Genomic DNA, 8,971 nt, shown 5'->3' with positions numbered 1-8,971 from the left:
GTAAAATGGAGAAACCATTCTGGAAGACAGTTCAGCACTTCCTTAAAAAATTAAACACAGAATTGCCACATGGGCCCAGCAATTCCAATTCTCAGCATGTACGCAACAAAATTGAAAACAGGTTTTCAAATGTGAATGGCCATAGTATTACTCACAGTAATACACGCATTACTCACAGTAGCCCCAAAAGTGGAAACATTATTGAGGAGAGCACCCAGATGACCCGATCCCCACTGTCAAGGTCCCAACCAGCTGTAGCACAACAGCTGGTAGCTATTGGCTATAGCATAACATGCTCCCTTGGTAGGGAGCTCAGGATCTTCCCAACCCAGGAATCAAACCCACGTCTCCTGCATTGCAGGTGGATCTTTTACTGTCTGAGCCACCAGGAAAGCCCAAGAATACTGGAGTGGGTAGCCTTTCCCTTCTCCAGGGGAACATCCCAACCTAGGCATCAACCCGGGGTCTCCTGCATTGCAGGCAGATTCTTTACCAGCTGAGCCACCAGGGAAGCCCCAGCCTTTGAAGTTTGGACACTCTGAGGCTCAGGCTTCATCTGCCTCCTGCCACAAAAGATGAGAACTTCTTTGTCTGCAACCAAAGGGGCTCTTGACTTTCATTCCTGACCAAGCGCCTGATACTTGTCCTAGCTGTTTACTTTCTGTAGAAAATCAGTCTTTTAGCAATAGCCACAATCTAGTGATGCTTATAAGCACTCTTCTGTGTCCATCACTACCCGATATGTGCTCCTGCTAGTGTGTCCCTTCCCCATACACCTTCCCAGTTCACTCCATGGAAGTCTGAACAGTTGGACACTACCTCACACCAGGGACTGTCATTCCGCCCACCTCCACTGAGCCTGGGGGTAAGCCATGGGGCAAATAGTGGCCATCAAAGTGGACCACATAGAGCTGAAATGGCCAGACCTTTAGCCCGATATTCCACTCAGTCACTGATGTGGTGGTGGTGGTGGTGGTTTAGTCACTAAGTTGTGTCCGACTCTTTGCGACCCCGTAGGCTGTAGCCTGACAGGCTCCTCTGTCCATGAGATTTCCAAGGCAAGAATCACTGATGTGGGCTCCCTGGAAAGGATGTGACTTCGATTAAGGCAGGTCTCTGCAGCTGAGGCTGACGCTGTGGGAGCTGACAGCTGGAGGCCCCTCCACCCACTTCCTTGAAGCAGCAGAGCTGGGTGATACATCTCCGTGTTACCAGATCTGGAATATAAAAGACATGGGTTCACAATCAAAAAATGGGCAGAAGACCTATATAGATATTTCTCCAAAGAAGTCATACAGATGGCCAATAGGCACATGAAAAGATGCTCAATACTGCTAATTATCAGAGCAATGCAACCAAAATCACAATGGGTATCACCTCACGGTGGTCAGAATGGTCATCATTAAAAAGTCTACAAATAATAAGTGTTAGATAGAGGATGGAGACAAGGGAACCCTCCTACACTCTTGGTGGGAATGTAAACTGGTGTAGCCAGTATGGAAAACACTAGAGTTTCCTTAAAAAAACTAAAAATAAGAGTTGCATATGATTCAGCAATCCCGCTCCTGAGCATATATCCAAACAAAACTATAATTCAAAAAGATACATGCATCCTTATGTTCATAGTGGCACTATTTACAATAGTCAACACAGAAATAATCTAAATGCCCATCGATAGATGAATGGATAAAGAAGATGTGTTATATATATATAATATAATATATAAAACTGCTCAGCCATAAAAGAGAATGAAATAATGTCATTTGCAGCAACATGGATGTACCTAGAGATTATTATAATAAGTGAAGTAAACTAGACAGAGAAAAACAAGTATCATATGATATTACTTATATGTGGGATCTAAAATATAAATGAACTTATTTACAGCACAGAAGCAGGCTCATAGACATAGAAAACAAATCTATGACTACCAAAGAGGAAAGGTGGAGGGAAGGATAAATTAGGAGTCTGGGATTAGCAGATACAAGCTACTATACATAAAATAAATAAACAGCAAGGTCCTACCATATAGCACAGGGAACGGTATTCAATATCCTATAAGGAACTATAATGGAAAAGAATATGAAAAAGAATATAGATTCTTATATATATATATGTAACTGAATCAGTTTGCTGTACACCAGAAACTGACACAGCATTGTAAATCAGCTACAATTCAATCAAAACAAATTTTCAAAAAGAGATTGTTTCAGGGATTTCCCTGGTGGTCCGGTGGCTAAGACTCCGTGCTCCCAATGCAAGGGGCCCTGGTCAGGGAACTAGATCCCGCATGCCACAGCTAAGGCCCGGCTCACCCAAATAAGCAAATTAATTAAAATAAATTTAAAGATAATAATCAGGGTGTTTTCTTAAAAAAAAAAAAAAGATATTGGTTCAAATCTCACCAGTGCCACTTACTTTGTGACCTCTTGAAAGTGGCCTTAACCTCTCTGATTCGGTTTTCTCCTTTGTAATATGGAGATGTAGACCCTTCCAGCTTTGACTAATTCATCAGGCAGCTTTGGGAAATGAAGAGTTCTCCATAGGGGACTTTTCCAGCAAACTAAATCTCATTCTTAAAACAACTGTATCTACTTATTCCACTTTGGGTAGAAATCTTTCTAAACCATGTTACACATTTTCCTGCTTCCTTTAAGCAGAAGATACTCAAGAAGATTAGTCTTTTCTTGATGACTTTGGGTCATGTGGGCTGCATCAACTTCAGATATTTTTGTCTCCTTTCGTCCTATCTGGGTGTCACTGTGCTAGTCTCTGACAGCCCACAGAGTCCCTCATCTTTTCTAGGTTGTTGCCACTGAGATGCTGTGGGCTGGGAAGCCAGGCAACCAAGCCTGAGAATAATTTGAAGGAGGAGAGAGAGAGGACTTGCCTTAGACTGCAAGGCTGTCTAGGACGCCTCCACCTTCTCTCCTTCACTGGGGGGTCAGACTTGCATCCAAGTCTGATGACTTTACCAGCCTTGGCTTCCTTCCTGCTTTTTTTTTTCCCCACACAGGCATTTCCTCTAAGAAAATCCTTGTACACTTAATTTATCTTGGCACCTGCTTCTCAAAGGACCCAGAGTAATACATATAGTTTAGTCAGATGGCCCTCCCAAAAGTCTGCACTAAGTTATACTCCACCCATGGTGTACAAGAGCCCCTCTTCCCCTGCATTTTTGCCAACACGTTGGTCCCACCTTCAAGTTGAACCACCAATGAGCAGGTGGACACTCCTTCAACTCCCTCGACAGCCCTCAGGGGCACGCTATTGGCAAGGGCATCACTGAGACTGTTTTAATGGCTGGTGACAGAAAACTCAACCCAAACGGTCTTAAACACAAAAGAACTTTCATTTACTCATATGCTTGAAAAGTCCAGAGTCATCTGCCTTCGGGCTCGGCTTGATCCAGGAGTTTAAATGATATCACCAAAGGCAATGTCTCCCTGCTCTGCCTCCATGCTGTTGGCTTGATCCTGAAGCTGCATTCTCTCCCCTTGGGGAAGCAAAAATGGCCAGTGTAACTCTAGATCTTACACCCTTCAAGAGAAGGAGGGGTGTTTATTTTACAGAAGCCCTAGCAGTCACCTCTTCTTGTCTCATTGGCTGGACCAGGTTACTTGGCCAACTTTTAACCAATCACTCTGGCCGGGAGATTGGCTCATTGGAAAAGACCCTGATGCTGGGAAAGGTTGAAGGCAAAAGGAGAAGGAGGTGGCAATGGATGAGATGGTTAGATAGCATCTCTGACTCAATGGACATGAATTTGAGCAGACTCCAGGAGATAGTGAAGAACAGGGAAGCCTAGCATGCTTGCTGCAGTCCATTGGGTCACAACGAGTTGGAGATGATTTAGCAGCTGAACAACAACAACAAACAACCGGCCAGGAAAAGAGCCTGATTGCTTTAGCCAATCAGGTCTATGCAATCAAGCTGAAGGAAGATGACTTCCCCAAAGGAACTGGAGGTGCTGTTTTATCAAAAGAGAGTTAATATTGAAAGTCATTTTGAAAAAAAAAAAAACTATTACAAAAAGGCAACGAGGAACCAGCTCTAAATTTCACACTGGAGGGAATGCTGAAAACATGGAGGGCTAACCGCAACCTCAGGGCAGTCTTCTCAGAGACGGGCAGGACCAGCCTCTTGCTGCCATCAGGAGTCCTTGGAGGGAGTATTTTTCTCCTGTTCTCAGTTTATAAGTTGTTTATCTGTATAGCTACAAAAGAATCAGGAGATGTATCAACTGTCAAAATAAACACACTTGGGGGCATAGTGTAGTGGTTTGCCCAATTTGAAAGATAATAATAATAATAAAAAATTTAAAAACCAGGGAAGTCAGCCTTCTGTTATGTGGAAGAAAATTTCAGAGCCAACAGCCCACCATCCATCTTTTTAAGAAGGCTCCGACCAGCTGGGGGTTTTCTTGAGGAAGCCGTATCTTCCCTCCCCAATCCTCACAAATACACAAATGTTAACAGAAGATTCCAGTGCTTTCCCTTCCAACCCAGGTTTAGCCAAACAGCAATTCCTCCTAGCATCTCCTGAGGGCCAGGTACCTTGGCCATGGAAACTCATTTATTTCTTTCAACAACTTCACAGGGGCTCTCTGCCTGTCATGGAAAGTGAGAAAGTGAGCTCAGAGTCAGACTTATGGCTCAAATCCCAGTGGCGCCACTTGCAAGGTGTAACCTTGGACAGGCTCCTCCAGCCTTCCACACTGCCAGTTAGGAATGCTGATGCTCCCCGTAAGGTAGTGAGAGGTTCCGTGTTTGCACGTGATAGACACTCAGAAAGTGTTCACTCTCATTATTACCGTAGTTGAGGTGTCCTGCTTCATCAGTGAGGACAAAGAAAGAGCATTTAGCTTTCAAGCTGGATGACTTTGCCCCAGCATCTTGAGAATGTCTGTGTTGCCACAGCCCCTTCCTTCTGTAATACTCTGTGATCTCTAAGGGATGTTCATCGAATTGATTATCTCTTCAAAGAAAGAAATCTGTCCACCCCCATGAGCAGCCCCGGAATCCTGGTTCTCTTGACACTTGTTGATATCACTGCTGTAACACAGGGGTCCTGAACTGTCCACCTTCCCCTCTGCCACCTGTGGGGGCCTGGGCACACGACTCTGCTGACACCTGGTGTCAAGGCAGCTGCCTGCTCATCTCGACAGAGCCTTCTGGGCAGGCACTTTCCACAACGAGCGAGACTGTGAGCACTCAGCCCCCGTGGGCCCCACTCAGTCCGGTTCTCTTCTCCCTGAACCTCAACCACAAGTGGTGCGGACTCAGCTCCACATTTCAGTGAGGGACCCCTGCGGTGGCGGCTGGATCCTCAGCATTGACCACCCCTGTGCCGGGGTGCACCTCCTCTCCCTCAGTTTGCAGGCCCCATGAGCTGAACTGCCTTCTCACTTAATCCTAAGACTCACCCTCATAGACCTCCATAAGCTGGGATGGGCAACTTGGGAAACTTCTTTTTTCCTATACAGAGGGAGCCTGAAGTCCTAAATCAGAATGGCCAGATAGCCTACCATGTAAGGAAGCATTCAGTTTCATAGTGGGAGGGGAGGTTTTCCTCTTTCTCCTATTGGATGGGATAAAACAAGCATATAGAGACCAGTTACAAGCTAAGTTCCAAGATACTTAACAATAATAGCAATTAAACTGGAAGGTCTGTCAGTAACTTACTTTTTCTTTTTAAGACTGAGTTCAAATTTACCCCAATAATAGCAACAGTCACTCTTTGCTCACCTTCTGATGTGCATTCCCAAGAGGAAAAGGAAGGGCTAGAGTAAGGGCAGAGTGAGTGCAAGCTGCTCAGTCCGGTCCGACTCTTTGTGACCCCCTGGACTATACAGTCCATGGGATTCTCCAGACCAGAACACTGGAGTGAGTAGTCTTTCCCTTCTCCAGGGGATCTTCCCAACCCAGGGATTGAACCCAGGTCTCCTCATTGCAGGCAGATTCTTTACCAGCTGAGCCACCAGGGAAGCCCAGTGAGGGCAGAGGGTCCTGGCTATTATGTGTAATGCTGCATGTCTAGAGAATGTGTAATGAAATGTGAACATCTTCCATCATTGATGGCATAGTAGTATGGCAGATAAACAAGGTTAAAACCCATTGCCCTAAATAAAATAAGGATCAGTTAAATAAGCTATGATATGTGCTCAGTGGAATGCTATGCAGCCTTTATGTATGGATATGAAACATGTTTTAGGTGTATTATTGAGTGATAAAAGTTGCAAGAAAAAGCATAAAATATTATATCATTTATATACCTAGATTATCCCCCACAGAATTATACTTCATATTTCTGCAGACACATATATCAGAAAATGCATAATTAAAAGTCTGGACAGACACAAAACTGACAAAATTGGGAACTTCAGAGATAGGAGTGATGGTCCCAAGGGAGAGTTTTAGTTTTATCCATAATGTTTTCTTTTTTACAATGATCACATGTTTGTGTATTATGAGTTTAAAATATGTAGCTACTTTGAATATAAAATAAATTTCAGCCCATTCTCTCTGAAACCTTTAGGACTAGATTGGACTTGGCGACAGTGATTGGGACAAACACGGGTATGTTCAATATACTTATTGCCAAGATGCTTTCAAGAAGGCAAAACCAATTTCCACCCCAATCAGTGGAAAGATGACAAAAATAATAATATTCATTGCTGTTACTTGTTTCAATCAATAGTTCTTTGACAACCACTGAGGGTGAGCATTTTTTCACCGTGCTCTTGGGCATCTTAAACTAAGGGAAGGGGTGCCTTTTTTCCACCTCCTCCTCCCTGGGAAATGCCCAGCTCCCACAGCCCAGGGACTATTTAATTAACACCTGCTCCCAGGGAAGCAAACAAGAACCAGGCACTCAGTGAACTTTTCCTCTGCAGGAACCTATACTTTCCCCACACCCACTGGAGTCATTGCTACTCCTCTTACAATAGAAAGACTCCAACAGTAACATTGCCCTGTCAGAGCCAAGTCTTCTAGGGAGCACTGGTCCATATTAATGATACCATATATCCGCAGGGGCGAGTCCCCAGCTGCACTGAAATCATGGATGCAGGATAGAGATGGTGTGAAACCCTGCGGGGGTCCTCGGAGGCTCTGGGTGCACTGTTCTCCTCCACGTGGGCCCTGGCAACTTGATATTTGCTGTACCCAAGCCCAGCTGTGCATCAACACCACCAGTGTCATTAACTCATTATCTTTCATCCATGCAGGCCTGCCCACTGCCAGCCCCAGCCATGGGCCTCGTGAAGGAGGATGTTGTTGCAAAAAGAGCCTCATAATGATAGAGTAGGGAAAACTGTAGGCATGAGACTTTCTCTTAGGAACAGACCTGTCTTTATTTAGGACAACATCTTGATAAATCACTTGGGACGAGAGCCAAGGCAACAAAAGAGATGCTCAAACTCCTCCACATTCAAGTGAATTGGAAATGTATGGCGAGCATCTGTCAAACCTATTTAACTCATTAATGAAGGGATCAGCAGGATGGCAAAACAGGTTCCAAGAGGATAAAAGAAACTAACACACACACACACCCCACCATATATACACCGACATCCACACACACATTTAGTGCAAAAAGAGAATGCTGAATCAGGGTCCAAGTTAAATACGGAACTAATTAATGACCTACAGGGCAATGAAATCTTTAGGCCAAGAATCAACAAACTATAACCTGCTGATCAAATCACACCAATCACCTGTTTTTGTTTGCCCACAAGCTAAGAACTTTTTTTTTTACATTTTACAACAGTTAGAAAAATAAAGAACAATATTTCATAACATGTGAAAATGACATGAAATTTAAATTTCAATGTCTGTAAATATAATTTTATTGGAACTCAGGCAAGCTTGTTCACGGCAGAGTTCAGTAGTTGGGGCAGAGACTATATAGCCCACAAAGCCTAGAATGTTTATCCTCTGAGGCTTTACAAGAAAAGCTTACCGACAGGATAATAACATGTCAATACTTGGGGATTCTGTTCTCTGCGGGACAAAAGCCATTTGCACCTTCACAGGACAAAAGTTATTTGCACCTTAATCAATTTTCTACACATTAACATCTAACTTTATCAAATCTGAACCTAATCAATAGCAAAGTCAAACAAAGTGACATCCCCTGGAGAGTCATGTGCAACCACCATGTTCAGTCACGATGGTCATGTCCAACTCTCTGCAACCCCATGGACTGGAGCCCACCAGGCTCCTCTGTCCATGGAGTTCTCCAGGCAAGAATATTGGAATGGGTTGCCATTTCCTATTTCAGGGGATCTTCCCAACCCAGGGATCGAACCTGGTTCTCCTACATCTTTACCACTGAGCTACCTGGGAAGCCCTAAAACATGTGCCCAATGTGGGGCTCAAACCCATGACCCTGAGATTAAGAGTGTCATTCTCTACCAACTGAGTTATCTAGGTTGAGTCACCTGGGAAACCTCCTAGAGAGTCAGATAACCTTTAATCAGACTGTTTTCATTTGATTCTGAAAAGTTATATAGTCATCTTTATACTTTATTTCAAGCTTTTGGGTAGTTGTTCTTAATACTTAGAAAACAAAGATCATTAAGTTATACAAACACAGTGATCTGAAATGATCAACAATGCTTCCTTCTAGAGAGTTTCAGAACTGAAGATCTGAAAGATACTCATGAAACAAGGTGACTTCTCACTCTGAGCAGACAGAGGACAATCAGAACTGCTGGAAATAGGACAGACTGGGGGAAAGGCTGGCATGCTGAGCTACTCTGAAGGTTGATATATGTCAGCCTAAAAGAACAGGGAGTAGGGGAGGGTTGCAGGGGAGGGGACAGAGAGGGGCAAAGCCCCAAATGATAGCAAGATGGCTTTGGAGTATGTTGGGGGTTGGGTATGTGCTCAGTCCTTCAGTCATATTCGACTCTTTGCAACCCTATGGACTGTAGCCCACCAGGTTCCTCTGTTCATGGGATTCTCCA

Source organism: Bos indicus, chromosome 25 (assembly GCF_029378745.1).
Source record: "Bos indicus isolate NIAB-ARS_2022 breed Sahiwal x Tharparkar chromosome 25, NIAB-ARS_B.indTharparkar_mat_pri_1.0, whole genome shotgun sequence".
Classification (NCBI taxonomy): domain Eukaryota; kingdom Metazoa; phylum Chordata; class Mammalia; order Artiodactyla; family Bovidae; genus Bos; species Bos indicus.
The sequence above is the reverse complement of the archived record's forward strand: the minus strand, read 5'-3'. Positions refer to the sequence as shown.